Source organism: Bubalus bubalis, chromosome 8, assembly GCF_019923935.1.
Source record: "Bubalus bubalis isolate 160015118507 breed Murrah chromosome 8, NDDB_SH_1, whole genome shotgun sequence".
Classification (NCBI taxonomy): Eukaryota; Metazoa; Chordata; class Mammalia; order Artiodactyla; family Bovidae; genus Bubalus; species Bubalus bubalis.
In genome coordinates this window covers 31,830,567-31,851,954 of record NC_059164.1, presented here as the reverse complement: position 1 = coordinate 31,851,954, position 21,388 = coordinate 31,830,567, and the positions used below count along the sequence as shown (strand labels likewise).

The window sequence follows — 21,388 nt, the reverse complement described above, 5'->3', positions numbered from 1 at the left end:
AAATGTCAGTTCATTAGAACTACCTGAAAGAAATGCCACCATGGTCATGAAACTCTGAATAACTTCTCATTGTCTGTAAATAAAACAATGAACATATAAGATTTAGAGAGAGATCAGTCTCTTCAAATACAAGTCCCCAACCTAAATGTGTGAAAGCATTTCCTCTTTCTCCTTTAAAAAAAAAAAGTTGATTCCAAAATGAAAGTCAGAAATAGGAAAGGTGAAACAGACTGGAAGATCACAACAGCTGACTAAAAACAAAACAGAGCAGTAAGTATGCCAACGTCACTAGAAAATACTACTAATGACAACGGGTAATCTGAAAAAATAACCAATCTAAGATGACAAATAAGTCGTAATTTATAAGTTTATACTTTTAAGTATATGCCAGACATGACAAGCACTAACTTCCTTTTTTTTTAACTTTCCAAATTTACAATTCTAAACAGGAATGTATTTTTATAATTTGAGGAAAAACTGAAAAGTTATACTTCAGTTTTTTAAAAGAGATAAAGTAATAACAATCAAGGAATCATAAACAGGTTAACAGTAATAATGTGCCCAAATCACCAAAGGGTCCAGTGAAGAAAACTCTTCAATTATGTCTAATGGGATAAAATTCTTCAGGGAGAAATATACCTAGAGTCCAAAAAATTTCATTGCACAGCTTAATGAAAATAATCACTAAGAACGTTTTAACTTCCTAAAGTAGTATGGGCAAATAAAACACACTAATTCCAACCTACTTAACTGAAGTAATTAAATCTAGCTTGAGAATAATAAGACTAGAAATGAATATAGCATCAATGAAGGTAAAGCATTCAATCACTCTCAACACACATTTATGAGCCAGCATATATGATAAGCAGCAGGAAAATCCTGTTTTGCCCTAGGAATTTGATTTCTAGCATAGGTGCTTTCAAACCTTTTTGAAAATAAATTAAGAAAGTATTTACTCAATGATCTTATACAAAATATCAAAATACAAAACACATATAATCAAAGTTTTTTTAGCAAATGCATATGTGTTGAGGTATGCTTAAGGGGGAGACCTACTGCCCTGCCAATTTTGGTTCAGAAAATTCCCGTTCTTAGTTTACTCCACCCTGCCACCCAGTCCCTGACACACATCCAATAAATTCTGGAGCTTCAAGGTTTGAAGGACACCAATCTACTCTAAGTGAAGTACATTTGTCTTTCCAAACCTCACTACAACCAAGACTACACCACCAACTAGGTATGTTAATAACTATGTAAAGCAATTAAAAATTAAGGAATTAACTCATTTTCTAATTTTCTTCTACTTCTGCTTTTTTCTTCAGTTACCATGCACACAACAAACTCCTTCAGAGTTCACTGAAACAATATCATTAATATCAATATTGGATTACTAAATTTTGTTTAACAAAGTAAACATCACCTAATATTTTTTTCTACAAAGATTTTTACATTTAAGTTCAGAAAAAGTAAAAATTCTGGGTTCCCAAGCAAAATTTAAAAACATTCTTTCACATATATAAACCTTCCTTCACACATCTTTACAGGTGCTATGTCTTTTCAAGCTTGACCTGAGTGCTAGATTATCCAACCCAGTACCCAGTGGAAAAATCAACTGGGAATCTGTCCTGAAGCAGTCACAGCAGGGTTCTAAAGGTGGCATGCCCACAAAGTCAGAAAAGTGACATTACCAGAGAATTGAGAACACAGACCTGAAGGTATATTGGCAGATGAAGGTTAAAATGAGAGCCTAGAAAGCTCTAGGCTACTATACCTGTCCAAGGCCACAAAGGAAGAGACTCAAAACCAGAAGCAAGAGGATACTTCAGTTAAATAACAGCAACAATCATTACTACACTTACTTACTCATACCAGATTCTACTCTAACTCCCTACATAAATTAGCTTATTTAATCGTTACAATATCCCATACTAATAATATTCTGACTTAAACAGTTGAAAAAACTGAAGCAAACAGACATTAAATAAGTTGCCCAGTTCAAGAGGGTGGGGACATATGTATACTTATGGCTGATTCATGTTGATGTATGGCAGAAACCAACACAATACTATAAAGCAATTATCCTTCAATTAAAAATAAATAAATTTTTTAAAAAGGGAGATATATATCCTACATTAAAAAAAAAAAGTTACCCAAGATCAAACAACTAGATAGTGGGCGAGAGAGGATTCAAAGCTCAGGCTCTTAACCACTGCCCTCTTTTACAGCAATGGCATTAAAAGAGCAGCAGCAGCAACCACTGTGGTGAAAGTACTGAATCCTTATCACCGGTCCAGACTGAAATAAACACTTCACAAAGGTTATTTCATTTAATATTTATATAACCTCAAAAAATAAATGTTGTTGTTCCCACTCCAAAGATGACTAAAGTAAGGCTTTACGAGGTTAGCCTGCTTAAGATTTTTTAATACGCAGGACAACTCACTTCACTTGCCTGAACTTTGACAAGGATCAGCAAGTCCACAAATTCAGAATCTATATCTCCATTCAGGGTCTCTTCTTTCCCTTAAAAGGGTCCTTGCTGCTGCTGCTAAGTCGCTTCAGTTGTGTCCAACTCTGTGTGACCCCAGAAACGACAGCCCACCAGGCTCCCCCGTCCCTGGGATTCTCCAGGCAAGAACACTGGTGTGGGTTGCCATTTCTTCTCCAAAAGGGTCCTTAAACCCAGCCATATTAGAACTCTTAGGTTTTATGAAACTCCACAAAAGTGACAAATCCCCAAACTGTAAATGGCATTAGGAAGAGAACAGGAAGTCATGGGTAAGGAAGCCGGAATGACTAGTGAAGGAGAATAGTTAAACCCAGGGAGCCTAACCCGTAAGAGGTAAAATCCCTCCAAGGAGGTACAAGCTTAAGGATGAGAGGCTGGGGAGTTCTCTGGTGGCCTAGTGGTTAGGATTCTTGGGTTTTCATTGCCATGGCCCAGGTTCAATCCCTGGTCAGGGAACTGAGATCCCACAAGATGCGCAGTGCAGCCAAATAAATTAATTTAAAAAAAAAAGGAATGACAGACTGCTCAGCATCATGAACACAAACTCTGCTTAGAGGCAGTACCAACACCAGACACAGCAAGAAAACCCTGGGAGGAGACAAGGCAGAAGCAGGGCTGAGGAGGGTATGTCCCCGGAGAAATAAATCCCAGGGAACAAGGAAGCCGAGTTTCTCAGTTTGAGGGACCCAAAGAAGCTGCAAACATTAAATAAAGAACCCCCCTTTTGGTTCTATACTGTGTATGACCCAACTGTACCACAGATTCAGAAGAGAGGCTGTCATGAAAGGTCTCCGTAGCCTTGATTCTACATGGAATGTGTCTATTCACCATTGCCTACAACAAAATTAAAGCAGACCATCTCAGAAGGAAGTGCGAAATTTATACACTGTGTAACTTGCTTGTGTTTCTTACATGGTTTTCTATAGAGATAAGAAGTTTTACTATGAAAAGGTTTTGTCTCTGGGAATAGCAAAGAGGTCAGAAGTTGGGAGCAGTTAATCCCTCAAGACATGAGAGAACTACAAAAGGACACCAAGGAATAAACAAGTGTGGAAGACACCCTAGAGCCTCCTCTAAGCTGAAATGATGCCCCAGAGCCAGCTTCTGCCTGACAAAGAGCTAAACAACTCAACAGCCCATGAGGATTCTCCACAGTGACCCAAGAAGACCTGAAAACTGTTATCTGAGGGTTCGTTTCCACAAGCTACTCCAAGCAAGTCCAGCAGAGGTAACTAAAATACCAAAAAGAATACACTTATGCTTTTGGTCTCTTCTGAGGGAATACTTCACATTAAAAACACCTGGAAATTTTTTTTTTTTTTTAATCCCAGTGCAGAGGAGCCTGGAGGAAAACCAGAATCCTAGCCACCAGACCAGCAATGGCTAGAGGCCAGAAGCTACTTCTCCCTGGAAGTTTGCTCCCAGTAAAAAATACATTTATCCCAGAGGCAGAAACTATAAATGCAGGTACTAGAGACATAGCACAAGTGGGAAAGCACACAGAGAAGCAGTTTGTTAAGACAGAAGCAAGGCAGAGACGTACACCCGGAGCGAAAAGGGTACAGGCACCCCCTAGTGAGGAGGAGCCCCATAAGGAGGCAGTTAAGTCATTTATATACCTCAGTTCTTCCCCATCTTTGACTTCCTTCAGGCCAATTATTTGGTTTTTTTCTCCACCCTTGACCTATCCCGGGACCCTCCCCTTGGTGCCCACACACCCCAGTCAATAAGGATCTCAAAGTGAAGGCTTCTGGGAGAAGCAATCCTCTTTATCCCCTGACTTTTGACCCACCCACAAGGAGCCTTTCTGGGAATGTGTAGCATTTCCCTTGTCCCAAAAGAGGGGGGAGTAGAGATTCCTTAATCCTTTACTCAAATAGGGTTTTGCCCCTCTTTGTCCTTGCCATGACTATTACCTTAAGATGTTTAAAAGAGACAAAGACTGGCTATTTACCTTGTTTCTGCTGTTACTTCCATTTTGGAGAACAAACAGGAAGCTGACTGTAAATTCCTCAACTGCAGCCCATCTAACTCTTGTCTCAGGAAATGCTAGCAGTTCTAAGTATCAGGCCTGAAACCCACTTTTTCTTGCCCCATGAAATGCAAACAGGAGGACAGTTGTAAACATCTAACCTGGAGGCCTTCTATCTCCTGACTCATTTCTGTGCAATGTTCAAAGTTGCAAATGGCAGAGAACTTGAACACTGAACTCCCCAATTTTCCTTTGTCCTTCAAGTACCAGTTCAGCTCCTGAAAGGCCACCTAGATCAGGACAGAGACAATAATTAGAAACCTGAAGGCCTGCACTGTCACTGGGGACTTACGGCTACAATCCAGCGTAGTACTCGTCCTCCACCCAAACAGTCTAAAATACAAAAACTTTTCAATCTTAACTTTTAGGCCCCCTATATTAATTTCTTACTAATTACTTTAAAAAGTAAAACTTCAAATACGTCCCAAGTAACAATTGGAGTTTTTAAAGGCAAAAATAAAATCATTATGGAAACCGAGCAGGACCCAGTGGGGACCTCCTGGATACAAGTCCTTTCTCTGTGCCCTGTTTCTTGTTTTTAGGAAACAGACTTCATTCAGCCTCCTAGACCTTTCCTGAGTTCCAAAGGATAGAGTCAAATTGCTAATCAGCAAAGTAAGGGAATGCAGAAACAAAAGAGAAAGAGTCAAGAAACAACAGTGCAGTGATAGGGACACTCGCCAGTGGCCCAAGTGGTTAAGACGCCTCACTTCTGCAGGCGGCATGGGTTCAGTCCCTGGTCGGGGAACTAAGATCCCACATGCCACATGGTGCGGCCAAAAAAAAACAAAACAATAGTGCAGTGTTGAGGCACAGTCCTGGTTCCTCCCCAAAGAATATCCACAACACACCTCTGAGTTCTTCTGCAAGAAAAGTCCCCACACAGGTAGGAGATGGTAACTTCAGGCTGAGCACAAGATGACCCTGTTACCTCACCACCAACCAGTCAGAAGAAAGTCACACACCATACAGCCCTCACCCCAAATTTTGTCTATAAAAACTTCCTCCAAAAAATGGACTTTTTGAGCATTATCTGCCCCAGACAACTGATTCCGTTCAGGGCCCCACAGGCCTCTGTGTCCCCCATTTCTTTGATTATAAGAAACCACCTTCATTCAGCCTCCATGCCCTTCCCTGAGTTCCAATGGGGCAGATACAAGCAAATGTTAATTAGGGAAGGGAGAGCGGGCGAAACCAGGGAGAAACAGTCAGGAGCAGCTTTGGGGCAAGGTCCTGTTTCCCCACCTAAGGATACACACAACAATGCCTTTAAGCTATGGTATCCTTTCCACAAGCAAGCAGACCCCAGACCAGTTGGACCTAAAGTTTGATGATGGTGACTCCTACCTACCTCACCACCAACCCTTCAGAAGAATACCCACAGAATGACCATACCCTCCTTAAACATTTACTATAAAACGTATTATCTTCCCCAAGTGAGAATACATTGTTTCGAGGGCAGGAGCCCACTGTCTCCCTGCCTTTGCCTGGCAAAGCACTAAAGCTATCCTTTTCTACTTCACCGAAAACTCTGTCTCCGAGATTTGATTTGGCACCAGTGTACAAAGAAGCTGAGCTATCAGCATCACAGCTTGTATGGCACCTTACAATAAACACTGTACTTTCCTTCCCAACAACACAGGGTCAGCAGATTAGCTTGGCTTTACTGCATGTGGGCAGATTACAGTTTTGGTTCAGTAAAATATTAGCTTCATCATCATTATTTTGACCTGAGAGAGACAGACTTCTGAATATTTTTAGGATTCCCAGGGGAAAGTTCTCACCCAACTGCAGAAATTACAAAAGGAATTACACTCCATATGGCCCAAAAGTAGAAAAATTAAGGAGAGGAGACACACTTAAAATGAAGTATCTGTAAAGTACTAGACCTGAAGAAGGGCAACAGAATATGCTCCAAGTACCATCATCTCCAACTAAAGTACTGCCGCTACTTCAAGTGACTTCCTAGATTCCTCTCCAACCCCACTTCAAGCCATTGTCCTCAGAGCAAAACAAGCCATGATCTGAATAGTCACAATTTTAATTTCTTCCTCCAAAGGAAATATGCAAATTGTCAATAAGCACATGAAAAGGTACTCAAACTACTAATCTTTAGGGAAAAGCAAATTCAAACCACAATGAAATACCATTTGACACCATCAGGATGGCTATGAAGGGCATCAGAACGTGTCACCCCAAAATATCCACTTTGGTATAAGGATTATTTTCAGCCGAAGATAACTGAGAAACAGCAGATGCAGTAAGGCCTCCCTGATCTCCCCCTTTCTACCTGAAAGCAAAACATGAATTACTTACGAGAACGGTGAGAACACTCTTTATCACAGGAGACAGGGCACTGATGCTGAGACAAATCTGTACAAACACACCTTACTAAAACAAATCTTATCTTTCATTAGTTCCCCCTATTTATTTACCTTCCCACAATTTACTGACTCCAGAAGCTCAAACTCCTTTTCCTTTGTCTTATCACACTTCCATAATTTATGGCTGTTTGTTTAAATGGCATATACACTCTCAGCAGTAACTGCTTCTTTTATTTTTTAAGTTCATTTCTGTGATGTGAACCATTTGTATATGAAACAACCTTTCTCTCCTGTTAATTGATCTTTCTTCAATTTAGTTTGCAGAGTCCTGGGCACTGAACCTAAGAAGGTAGATGAAAATGTTTTTTCTTCTACAGCAATTATTAAAAACAAAACCAAAACTGTTGGTACAGTTGCAGAGAAATTGAAAGCCAATACAAAATGGTGCAGGTGCCGTGGAAAGCAGTACTGGCAGTTCCTAAAAAAAATTAAACAATTTGACCCAGCTATTCCACTTCTGGGTGTAATTACAAAAGAACTGAAAGTGTTACAGAACACAAGTTCATGTGAGTGATGCATAGTAAGGCCAAACCAAAATGTGGGAGTTTGGAGCAGAGAAAGGTTTATTACAAGGCCAGCTAAGGAGAACAGGTGGCTCATGCTCAAAAACCTTGAAGTTCTTGATGGTTTTCAGGGAGAAATTTTCATCGGCAAAATCTGGAATGAGGGCTGTATGGTATGTGACTCCTTTCTGATTGGTTGATGATGAGGTTAACAGGACGGTATTCCAGGCATCTTGTGCTCAGCTGAAGTTAACCATCCTTATCTGTGTGGGAATCTTAGTTCCTTCAGAAAAACTCAAAGATATTATATATATATTCCTTGAGGAGGAACCAGAATACTACTTTAATTGCTGCAATATAGTTTCTTGATGTTTCTCCTTTGTTTCGGGGTACCCTTACTTGCCTGATTAGCAACTATTTGAATCTGCCCTTTGAAATTCAGGGAGGTCTAGGAGGCTGAAGTCTTCATCCTGCAAGAAAGAAATGGGGGGCTTGGAAGGGCTTCTGTACCCAGGTGGTCCCCGCTGGGTCCTGCTTGGTTTCAGAAGCAGGGACTCAAAGAGGAACTTGTACAGCCATGTTCATTGCAGTAATGTGAGGTGGAAACAACAGGTGGACAGCTGAACTTTTTTTTTAACGTGGTATATACATACAATGAAATATTATTCAAGATAAAGGAGAATAAAATTCTGATACATACTACAATATGTATCAGAATTAAAACCTTAAAGGCATTGTGCTAAGTTAAAGAAGCTAACACAAAAAGACAAATATTATATGATGCCACTTGTATAGGTACCTAGAAGTTAGTCAGAGATAGAATGTAGAGTGGTAGTTACCAGAGGCTAGTGGGAGGAGAGAATGGAGAGTTATGGTCTAGAGTACAGAGTTTTATAAATACTCTGGGATGAAGAAAAACTTCTGGAGATGTAAGGCAGTGATAGTAAGGAAGGAGGTAGACTGACTCCTGGGCTAACACAGAGCTAACATATGACCCTGCAATCCCACTCTGGGGCATACATCCAGAGAAAACCATAATTCAAAAAGATACATGCACCCAAATGTACACTGCCGCAGTATTTACAACAGCCAGGACATGGAAGCAACCTCAATGTCCACTGATGGATGAATGGATAAAGAAGATGTGGTACATACATAGACCAGAATATCGCTGCTGCTGCTGCTAAGTCGCTTCAGTCATGTCCGACTCTGTGCGACCCCATAGACGGCAGCCCACTAGGCTCCCCCGTCCCTGGGATTCTCCAGGCAAGAACACTGGAGTGGGTTGCTATTTCCTTCTCCAATGCATGAAAGTGAAAAGTGAAAGGGAAGTCGCTCAGTCGTGTCCGACTCTTAGCGACTCCATGGACTGCAGCCTACCAGGCTCCTCCATCCGTGGGATTTTCCAGGCAAGAGTACTGGAGTGGGGTGCCATATATTACTCAGCCACAAAAAAAGAATGAAATAATGTCATTTGCAGCAACATGGATGGATCCAGAGATTGTCATACTGAGTGAAGTCAGACAAAGAAAGACAAATGTCATGTGATATCACTTATATGCGTAATCTTAAAAAATGGTACAAATGAACTTATTTAAAACACAAGAAAGAGTCACAGATGTAGGAAACAAACTTACAGTTAACCAAAAAAAAGTCTTCAATGGTTTCCCACTGCACTTGGAATAAAATTAAAACTATTTACTGAAACCAAGTAGGACCCAGTGGAGCCCTCCTAGGTACAAATGCCTTTCTGTGCCCCCCTATTTCTTGTCTGTAAAGAGAAGGCTTCAGCCGGTTCACACAGACACTGATCACAGAAGGGAGAGAATGCAGAAACAAAGGAGAAGCTGTCAAGATACAACAGTGATGAATGAGCACACGATTCCTGGAGTTCCAGGTTTCTGAGCAGGAGCTGCCCATTCTCCTTTCGTGCTTGTTGCAATAAACCTTTCCTTGCTCCAAACTCCCATTTTGGCCTCCTTGGCCTCACTGTGCATGAGGCACACAAACTTATGTTTGGCAACATGGCCACAGTCGAGAAGGTTCTGCAGAGCTGATTTCACCATTATCTCTGTCTGTCCTAATCTCACACCACTTTCCCCTTGCTCACTGTACTACAGTCAAGCTAGGCAAAACACACCAAATTCTTTCTGAACTCAGCATCAATACAACTGCTATTTCCTTGCTTAAAATGCTCTCCCCATGGCTTATTCCTCTTCCTCCTTTAGTATCCCTCCTTTACTCAAATGTCACCTCTTCAAAAAGGAGCACTCCCACTCCTACCCCACCTCCAGCCTCAAGGTACTCTCTATCAATCTCCATATGAAATTACATACAGTAAGATCCTGCCTCAGTATCTGCAGGGGTTGGTTCCAGGGCCCCCAATGGATACCAAAATCCACAGATGCTCAAGTCCTTCTTATAAAGTGGTATATTACTTACATATTACCCATGCACATCCTCCTGTATACTTTATATCATTTCGAGATTACTAATATCTAATACAAATGTAAATGCTATATGTTGCTGCTGCTACTGCTGCTAAGTCGCTTCAGTTGTGTCCGACTCTGTGCGACCCCATAGACGACAGCCCACTAGGCTCCCTCGTCCCTGGGATTCTCCAGGCAAGAACACTGGAGTGGGTGGCCATTTCCTTCTCCAATGCATGAAAGTGAAAAGTCAAAGTGAAGTCTCTCAGTCATGCCCGACTATTCACGACCCCATGGACTGCAGCCTACCAGGCTCCTCCACCCACGGGATTTTCCAGGCAGGAGTACCGGAGTGGGGTGCCACTGCCTTCTCCGAAATGCTATATGTTAGTCACGTCCAATTCTTTGTGACCCCATGGACTGCAGCCTGCCAGGCTCCTCTGTCCCTGGGATTCCCCAGGCAAGAATACTGGAGTGGGCTGCCATGCCCTCCTCCAGAGGATCTTCCCAACTCAGGGATCAAAACTGGGCCCCTTCCATTGCAGGCAGGTTCTTTACAGTCTGAACCACCAGGAAGTAAGTGTGATATAAATAGTAGCAAATTCAAGTTTTAGTTTTTGGAACTTTCTGGAATTTTTTTTTCAGTATTTTCAATCCACAATTGATTCCACAGATGCAGAATCCGCAGATACAAAGGGCTGACTATATTCTATCTTTAAAACCTTAAGTTATTTTATCTTCCTAAACCCTAAATTCTCACTTACATCATGGAGATAACAGTACCTACCTAACACTGGTGAGGATAAATGACACCTTATACTACTAATGTCAATAAATATTAACATTTATTAGTAGTATCAGGTACTTACACAGCAATATCAGTTGGCAATTTGAGTAACTTGAGTTAATACAGGGGATGTTTTACTAGACGACTTCCCGGGTGGCGCTAGTGGTAAAGAAACTGCCTGCCAATGCAGGGCACATAACAGATGCGGGTTCGATCGCTGGGTCAAGAATATCCGCTAGAGGAGGAAATGGCAACCCACTCCAGTGTTCTTGCCTGGAAAATCCTATGAACAGAGGAGTGTGGCGAGCTACAGTCCATGGGGTCGCAAAAGAGCTGGACACAACTGAGCGACATGTCATTGATGAGAACAGTTCCTCTTCCATATGGCCTAAAATGAGACTAGAGTATCTGTTTAAATGCTACCTATATGAGAAGGGTCTTAAAACCTTATAACCTTATTCTAGTCCACTTTCACCTCCTTCTCTCACATCTCACAGCACATTACTTTATACCAACTGAGGCTTGTCTCTTAGAGTCCCACGTGCCTTAAGGGCAAGAGTAACATGCCCTACACTGCAGCCATAACTTCCACAGAGCCTGGAGAACAATCAGCAGAAATGCTATTTACTTTAAGCACACCCTCCGCCTAACCCCACCAACTCCCCTGAGCACCAATGTGACCTCCCTGCAATGTTTCTGAGGGGCAAAGGTGCAGAGGAGAAGAGAATTTCAAGATAAAATTACAGTCAGTTGAGTTCCACATCCACAGATCCAACCAACTGCAGATAGAAAATATTTAATGAAAAGGAAAAAAAAAAGAAAATATTTAATGAAAAGAAATTCCAGAAAGTTCCAAAAAGCAAAGCTTGAATTTGCCACGCACTGGCAACAATTTACACAGCATTTGCATTGTATTAGATATTATAAACAATTGAAAGACGGTTTAAAGTACAGGACAATAACATGCCATCTTATTAATCTATAAGGGATTTTAGCATCCCAAAGATTTTGGTATCCATGGTCACAGGGCAGTAAAGGTAGAGGTGGACCTGGAATCAATGCCCTCCAGATACCGAGGGACGACTGTATTTTCAATTACCTGAGCAGAAATCTGATTTAATCTTCTCACATTTCAGATGCAGGAACTAAAGCTCAAGAGATGTTAAGTGTCTTGCCTAAAATGGAGGCAATCAGTTAGTAGCAGAAACTGTATTGGCCCTGAACACAGGTCCTGACTCACTATTTAGGTTTTTCTCTATCCTACACTATCTCCCCTACCTCTAGGAGAAAAGACTGTAAGTACTGAATGAACTATAATACTTAGAGAACCTTGTTCTTTTTTGTTTTAAAGCAATGCAACAAGAAAACAATAATGGCAGTTTAGGTCAATGATACTAAAAATTCTGAAGATATGTAGTTTGGACTGTTCTTTAAACTATCAGGTTGGCATATTAAAGTATCAAATATGTTGATTCACAGAAATCAAAGTATTACAAAGTTGCTATAGGAAGAACTTCAGAAATAATAGATCTTTATTTTTTTAACATAAGCAAAAGAAATAGAAAAAAATATACAAGGTCTTCTGGATGTAGGTATCTTCACCATGATCAGCAAATACAATGATAAGAACACGTTTCCAGAAAAAATAAAGGGAGGGCGGGGGGGAGGGATGATGCAGAAAGAACCGTATTCGAACACAATCTTTACTACGTACAGTTTCATTTAAGCCTGAAAGACCTTGGTTTATTCATTCATTTGCTCACTTATTCATTCATTCACAATATTTATTAAAGCACCTACTATGTGCCAGGAACAGGAGATGTGAATGGAAACAAGCCAGGATTCCTGCTCTTCTAAAGATTATGCTTTAGTAGAAGTCAGATGGTAATAAGCAAACACAGAAACAAGCTAATTTCAGCTTGCAATAAATTGCTACGAAGAAAATAAACAGAGAGATTGAGAAAAAATGAGACTTTGGAGGAGCCAAATGAGCTATGAGGTCAAGGAAGGAGGTCTGACCTGAGGAAAGAAATGGAAGTATGAAGTCTGGCTCCAATTTCCTTCTAACCAAAACCTTGAGAATTCTAACCAGAATCTTGGGAGGAGACAGTAAATTCCTTATTTCTATTCTCCTCAGTACAAACATATGAGAATGAAAGGAATCCCAATCCCCACATGGAATGGCCTGGTTTGGAGAAATTGTCCAAAATGAACAAAAGGAAACCCACAAGCAAAGAAAGCTCTGTATTCCCTTTTCTTATGAGAATGGCAGTTTCACTGTTTGGTAACATACGAGCAGTAATGATCTGACATGGTGGTCTTTACACAGGAAAACATTTTTTTTGACCTTTTCTAACATGAAAAGGGCAGTGGTAAGAAGGAAGAGAAATAAAGTCTATCTGGCAATGTGATGGCATGTTAATTTGTAATTGCTGTTAAACATTTTAAATACAATTTTTCAAACTCCAAAATAGTGCTCGTTACAAAACACTAAAGTAGAAAAACAAAGAACGCGGGGAAATTTTTTCTTAATTTATATATTTATTGTATTACAAACCTTAATGTATTCACTCCAACTCACAAGATTTACACATGAACAAAGATTTTTCAAAGCTCTTGCCAAACAGCAAACATGCAAGTACCTACATATCTAAGCTATTTTTCAGTGGTTTCTCCCTAGCCAAAGACCTAAAGATGAATACATTACTCCAACATTATTACTAGGGAAAAGTAAAGATAGAGGATCAGTGAATACTTAAACTAGAAGATCCTCATTTTAAAGACAAGGAGGGACTTCCCTGGTGGTCCCGTGGCTAACACTCCATGCTCCCAATGCAAGGAACCTGGTCAGGGAACTAGATCCCACAAGCTGCAAATAAGAGACTACAAGCTGCAACTAAAGATCCCATGTGCCACAACTAAGAGATGGTGCACTCAAATAAAGAAATAAATATCTTTTAATAAATAAGTAACAATAAGGAAAGGGACACATCAGGAGGATTAATGACTACCCAATGTCAAACAAATGGGGGAATTAAGTATCTATACTCTCAGCCCAGGACTCCAGCGTTTTTTCAAAAGCAAGGAACAAGAATCTACTTTTCAACTAGCCCTTTTCAAACAACGAGATGAAACACAGAGCACTTCCCTGGTTGTCCAGTGGCTAAGAATCTGCCAATCAATGCAGCGGACATGAGTTTGATCCCTAGTCCAGAAAGACCCCACAAGCCAAGGAGCAACTAATACCATCCACCACAACTACTGAAGCCCAGCGCCCCCTAGAGCCTGCTCTCCAGAAGAGAAGCCAGCGCACCACAGCTAGAGAGCAGCCCCTCCCACACCTAGAGAAAGCCCGACACAACAACCAAGATCTAACATAGCCAAAAATACATAAATGAAATAGAAATTATCAGAGTAGACTGTACCGAATATAGATTTTATTTTGTAAAACTTTTTTCAGCTTTCTATACACTTATATACTTTTTTTATACACACGCACACAGAGTTATATATCCATGGAGTCTGTAGGTTAAAAGGCCCCTTTCTATGGGCTGCAGTCAAAAATGTTAAAAACACTGCATTTCACACTGCCCTTCTTGAAATACTTCCTTGTATTTTTATGCAAACATTGCAATAGCAAGACTAAAAACTTCAATGGATGACCAATCCTACCTTGGAACTCTCTCCTTCAAGTCCCATTTTTGCATTCATTCAGGGCTCTACTTTTGTGCCGTTATGAATATATAACTAAAGTAACTATTAGTAGCAACTAGCAAGCACAGAAGCTCTCATTCAGCCAAAGGTGCTCCAAGAATCACTGCCTGTTGATCTACGGAGTTTACAGCTGGAAAAGCAGATCTTTATTACAAAAAGACACAGTATGTTCTCACTAGAGCTCAGAGGTTCAGATAGTTCTCTCCAAAAAAAGAAATAAGTACGCCACAGACTTGCCTTTGAATGTAATTTCAGGAGAAAAGCTCATTCCTAAAATATTTTCTAGTTTCTCTACATAATATTGCCTGAGGCTAACAACTAGGGGAAAAATTTAACATAGAACACAGCCATCCACTACTAATTAGGTCTAAGACTTAAAATGTGAACTGCCTTGGAAGAAGCTACACTATAATTCCAGCTAAGACACAGAAATATCACATCTCAAGATCTAAGATCATTTTTAGATGGAATATTGGGGAGAGGCAAAAGACGACGACAGCACTGGAGAGGACAAAGACAGATAGAAGACAACGGATAAAAGAAGTGAGGGTGACGAGGAGAATGTTAGAGCAAAAGGGAAACTACTCAAGCACTACACACAGTCAAAGTGTAATCCAAAATACATCACGCCCTACTAGATATTTCAGGCACAAAGCCTGACCTGCCCACTGACTCAGCCAATCACGGTTTGCGACACACGACCCCACCTCCCCCTCCACAGCTGACCAGACCAGGACTGGGCACCTTTGCCTGAGACTTCGCACAAAAAGGCCCCTAAAAAAAAAAAAAAACAAGCTGTTGGGAGTAAAAATAATAAATAAATAAATAATACATATAAATAATAAATAAATAAATAAATATCACAAAAAGAAACAATGAGGTTGAATTAGGGGGACTGAGAAACCCAAGTTATACTGTTATTTAGTTGCTAAATCCTGTCCCCACTCTTTTGGGCCTCCATGGACTGTAGCTTGCCAGGCTACTCTGTCCATGGGATCCCAAGTTATATAAAAGCAGGGATAACAGATAAAGAGACTGTGACTAAAGAAAAGAGATACAGAGTACAGAGGAAGAAAACTAACCATGTTAAAAATGCAGAGAAAACATGTGCAGCTCCTGAAAGAGGGATGAAAAGAGATTCTTGTTTATGGCAGCTTTCTATTCTTTCATGTGTACCCGTTCCCCAAGGTGGGGGAAAAAATACCCTAAGACACAAATAAATTATTAAAAGGGTTTACATCATTTTTTTCCCACATTAAAAAAGAACTTGTCACTGAAAGGTCTGAGTTAGAAGAATCCCTGGAATCAGACCAATTCTCTATTTGAAAGATGAGGAAGTTGAGAACCACAAAGGAAACTAAGGTCATACAGAGTGACAGACCGAGGACAAGAATCAAGGTCTCCTATTTCCACAGTCATTATTCTGTCCTATACACAGCACTAAATGACGTCACCAACAGAGAAACATTTTTTCCTAAAGACGAGTATTTCTGCCACACGTTTCTTAATGAATAAGAAATCTTTATGTGCACTATGCCATCTCCCACAGTTTAAATACGTCTTTCACATATTTACTCTGGTTCTCTGATATCCTGATGAAATACATTCAGTAGATTTTTCCTTAAGTAATTTTTTTTCATGCATGTGTCACTCAAGACATTACACAAAAATTCACCTTGCTCCACTGGCTTTTCCCCCACCATAACCACACATTCAAAAACAGCTTAACGTAGAGAACTTATTTCAGACTGCACAGTATTTGAACTAAAAGTAGTACAGAACACACATTTTAAATGAAAACAATTTCAACAAAGGATCATAAAGACTTCCATGAGGAAAAACTCAACACCTATGTCAGTAAAATTCAGGAGAAAACAGTGCAAGAACAATCATAACTAAAGAAGGACTAATGTGAAATGCTTCAAATCATCTTATAAAATGTATTGCTAACATTGGATTCATCCTGAGAACAAACACTACAACTTGGAAACAAAAAGCCCAAAAGTGAAAATTACTAAACAGTAGAAAAGTAGAGAGAGAGGGGGAAGAAAAAAAAGCTGGCATAAGGTAAAGATGGTGAAGCCCCAGGTTAAAGACTGCAGAACACCTAGATGCTTATTCTGCCAAAACACGTAAGCTCCTCCAAGAATCCCCTACCAAGCACAGCTGGGGATGGGGGTGGGGTAAGTCCTCATTATCTAAAGCGGACCCACAAAAAGCAAAGTCATCAATTTTCCAAGAATGTTCTCAGCCATCTTAAGACGGCGAAAATTGAAAACACAGCACATTTTAAAGACTCCTTTACTTAGGTTTAAGGTGAACAAGATACATAAAGTGAAGAATATAGAACCCAGAGTGCCAATGATTAAACAAGGAAAACACAAAACTCACCAATCTAGGGGCCACTTCAGTATAGCTAATGTAAGTATCCCACTCAAAGAATTTTTCCAAGTGAAGAATTTGTGACGTTGTAAGCATATTATTTCTTATTCTAGCAACTTAAGAGATGTGTACTGTTATGGCCATTTGATTGGTGAGAAACTGTAGGCTTAGAGCCTTAATTAACCAAGGTCACTAAAGCCAGGCAGAGTCGATCAGGATTGGAAGCCAGGCTGTTTTAATAGGGCTTGCGAGATTATAAGCCACAGTCGACATAGCCGTTTAAATTCATCCTTACCAGTCACCCAGCAGCTGAGTTTTGGAGAGGGAATTTAAAAAGGGCATCTGACTTTCTCTCTCAAAGTAGAACAGAACTGAGCTGTCAGAAACGGAAAAAGAAGTGAGTGCGGCTGCCGCGCGGGCGCTCCAACCCCGCAGCTCAGGTCCGTCGCTCCCCCGCGCCAGCGGCCACGGGACCCAGCCCGCCCCACCTGGATCACGCAGCCCGAGCCACGCTCGGTTCTCTGCCCGGGGCCCAGGGGCCGCGGTTGTCAGACCTGGAGCAGCAGGGACAAAGACCCTCCTCGGCCGTGGCCCGGAGCTGCGGGTCAGCGCTGGAGCCGGGTCTTGGCGGACGCCCCGCGGCAGCGGCCCCGATGGGGCGGGGGGCGGGGCACGGCGGAGGAGAGGCGGCCCCCGGCCCGAGGGGCTCCGACAGAGACGCGAGCCGGATGGACAGAGACGCTTCCAACCGCGGCTTTCCTCTCGCCCCCTCCTCATTACCTTGCCTTGTGGGCTTCTCTTCTCTGTTGCCGACGCCAGCTGGCTTCCGAGCTGGGGCGGCGCAAAGAAAGCCGTTTAGCGGGCGTCAGCTGCGTCCCGCGCTCGCGAAGCAGCCTCCAGGTCGGGATGAAGAAAGGCCTGAGCTGGGAAACAGCAACAAGGTTGGTTCCCGGCTTGTGGGGATTTTACTCTTGTCCCTCACACTCCGCTTCCGCTCCGCCTCCTTGCCCGGCCCTTCCCCCGCTTGGAGACCTGCGGCCCGCAGCGCGACGCATTGTGGGGGATGTAGTCCAGGAATGCGGAAGAGGCGGCACGTGCTTCTAACCGGCTCGCACCTACTCCGCGTCAGGAGACGCCGTTGCGTGGCAACCAGAGGGGGCTGCCAGCTCCTTCCTAAGAATTGGAAGGCGAGCTTCAGGGAGGCTTACTCTCTGGTTTAATTCGCTGCAAACGCTGAAAGGAGAGCGTGGGCGTCTCACACTCTCCAGCTGGGAACCAACAATTACACGCCGTTGGCTTGAGCCAGAGGGCTTAGTAGTGATTAAAAGTGTACTACTGGCAAGAATGCCCGTTATTGCCCCTGAATGTCCTTAGCCAACGGAGTAAGGGGGAAACAAAGACTAAGAACAGGAAGAAACAAAGTCGTTATTTTCCGTAGATATTTATGTGGCAAATCCAAAAGAATCTGCAGGCAAATTGTTACAATGAATGAATTTAACAAGATTAATAGAAAGAAAAATATTATCTTTCAAAAATAATACTTTTTTCTATAGTCTTGGAGAAGGCAATGGCACCCCACTCCAGTACTCTTGCCTGGAAAATCCCATGGACGGACGATCCTGGTGGGCTGCAGTCCATGGGGTCGCTAAGAGTCCGACACGACTGAGCGACTTCACTTTCACTTTTCTCTTTCATGCATCGGAGAAGGAAATGGCAACCCACTCCAGTATTCTTGCCTGGAGAATCCCAGGGACGGCGGAGCCTGGTGGGCTGCCGTCTATAGGGTCGCACAGAGTCGGACACGACTGAAGCGACTTAGCATAGCATAGTCTAGGGGAAAAGGCTAAGGAGATCAAACCAGTCAATCCTAAAGGAAATCAGTCCTGAATATTCATTGGAAGGACCGATTTTGAAGTTGAAACTCCAATATTTTGGCCACCTGATGCGAAGAACTGACTCATTTGAAAAGACCCTGATGCTGGAAAAGATTGAAGGCAGGAGGAGAAGGGGACAGAGGATGAGATGGTTGGATGGCATCACCGACTTGATGGACATGAGTTTCAGCAAGCTCCGGGAGTTGGTGATGGACTGGGAGGCCTGGCGTGCTGCAATTCATGGGGTCGCAAAGATTCGGACGCGACTTAGCGATTGAACTGAACTGAGGGAAAAAGAAAATTTAAGTTAGAGTATTTGAAGCTCACAGTACCTTTAAACAAATATCAAATATCTAGAAATAAATCAAAGAAGCACAAGACCTATATGAAGAAAACGTTTTAAAAACACTGAAGATGACCTAAACAAATAAGAGATAATAGTGTTCACAGACTGCAAGATTCAATGGAAGATGTCAAATCTCCCCATATTTATCTATCGATCCAATGCAATTTCAGATAAACTTCAGTAGGTAGGGGTGTGTTTGTGAGAGAAATTTAATGAACTAATCTAAAATTTTATGGAAGAGCAAAGACAAGTATATATGAAATATGAGAAAGAGGAAGAAGTAAAAGAAAGACCAGGAGGAGGAAGATGTGCAACCAGATATCGAACTTTCTTATAAAGCCATAGTCATTAAGGCAGTGTGGTATTGGATCAGGAATGCACCAATAGACCAATAAGAGAATCAAGAGCCCACGCATGCCCTACTGTCCCCACATGAGTCTGAGTCTGCTAGCACCTCCCTAGGAGACAGTTGCTGTTGGCCAGCCCCTGCTATTAAAAAAATAAAGAGTGCAGAAAGTCTCATCTATACGTGGGAATTTGATTTATGTTGTCATGAGGCGATGCAGAGCAATGCCTAAAGAATAGTTTTCCATGATTGGTGTTGGGACAAATAGATTTCCATTTGGAAGGGAAAAGATGAAATTGGCCTCTTTACACACAAAAATGAGTTTCAGGTGGATATTAGACATAAATTTGAAAGGCAAAACAATAAAGCTTTTAGAAAATAAAGCAGGAAAATATATCCAGGATCACAAGTGTAGGGGACAGATTTTTAAAATTAATCCAAAAGCACTAAATATAATTGAAAAATAAATAAACTACATTAATATTTAAGACTTGGTTTCATCAAATGACACCATTAAAAGAACTAAAAAGCAAGCCTCAGAGTCAAATAAATTACAGGATTATGCTGTACAGCTTAACTTTATACAGAGCCATATGTCAATTATATTTGAATAAGCTTAAGCAAATCTCAGAGTCAAGTAAGAAATTACAATATTGCATTGTACATCTCAACAGTTATCTCTCAATGAAGCTGAAAAGACATTTACAGCATGTAGAGAAAAGAGAAATGTTATACCCAGGACATATAAAGAACTACAATCATAAGAGAAAGATTTGAACAGGCACATGACTAAGGAAGAAATCCAAATAGCCAGTAAACATGTGAAAAGTGTCAATCTCATAATGGCAAAGGAAATTGGAACCACAGCAAAATAATACTACACCACCCACCAGAATGGCTAAAATGAAAGAGACTGACAATTATAAGTTGACTAGGAGTAGAGAAACAGGAATTTTCACTTACTACAGGGAGATTAAAAGAGCAGTTTGGAAAAGTTGTTTGACCTTATCAAGTAAAGTTGAACACAGGCCCACACGTGACCAAGCATGTCACTTCCTGGTATACACCCTGAGAAAGGGTCATCTGCACCAAGATACATGTGCCAGAATGTTAATAGCAGTACCGTTGTTACAGCTAAAAACTGTCAGCAACCCCGTGTCCTCTATCAACAAAAAAATGGACAGATTGTCATATGATAATAGAATATGATAGAGAAATGAACAAACTACATGCAATAATATAGATGATCTTAAAAATATGTTAAGAAACTGCTCACAAAATAATATATACTATGTTATTCCATTTTTATAAAGTTCAAAAACACGAATAAAGAATGCATAGGGACTCCTCCGGTAGCACAGTGAATAAGAATCTGCCTGCCAATGCAGGGAACTCGGATTCGATCCCTGGCCAGGTAGATTCCACATGCTTCGGAGCAACTAAGCCTGTATGCCACAGTTACTGAGCCCTCACTCCAGAACCTGTAAACCACAACTACTGAAGCCCGTGTGCCCTAGAACCCCGTGCGCCCTTGAACCCCGTGCTCTGCAACAAGGGAAGCCAATGCAGTGAGAAGGCCGCTCACCACAACAAGTGTAGCCCCTGCTCACTGCAACTGGAGAAAGCCCAAGCAAAGCAATGAAAATAAAGCAGAGCCAAAAATAAATAAACAAAATTATAAAATTTTAAAGTAAAGACTGTCTAAAAATTTTTTTAATGAAAGAAGTCATACTTAGGTGCTGAAACAGTAAAGAACAAGGAAATAGTTACTATAAAAAAGGGAGTTGGAGACTTCTCTGGTGGTCCAGTGGTTAAAGACTGCGTGCTTCCACTGCAGGGGGGTCTGGAAAAAAAAAAAAAAGGAGGTTAATGGCTACCTCTAAGACAGAAGGTACTTTGTGGGGAAGGGGTTAAGACTGGGAATTCTCTTATGGTAGGGGGAAGGGAGAGAAGATAAATAAACAAAAAGCCACAGCAGAAAGTGATACCTGCTATGATGGTTTAGCCACTAAGACGTGTCTGACTCTTGCAACCCCATGGACAGTAGCCGACCAAGCTCCTCTGTCCATGAGGTTTCCCAGG

The 21,388-nt window shown here is 41.4% G+C and overlaps 1 protein-coding gene across 1 annotated transcript in view; it reads right to left on the bottom strand.

Moving 5' to 3' along the window:
- The window catches only part of CCDC126 (coiled-coil domain containing 126), a 43,735-nt gene extending 25,998 nt beyond the window's left edge, over nucleotides 1–17,737 (bottom strand). The window contains exon 1 of the mRNA XM_006069622.4: nucleotides 17,521–17,737. The gene's annotated coding sequence lies outside the window, so the exon portion shown is untranslated. The remainder of the gene's footprint in view (nucleotides 1–17,520) is intronic.
- Between the last annotated feature and the right edge of the window lie 3,651 nt (nucleotides 17,738–21,388).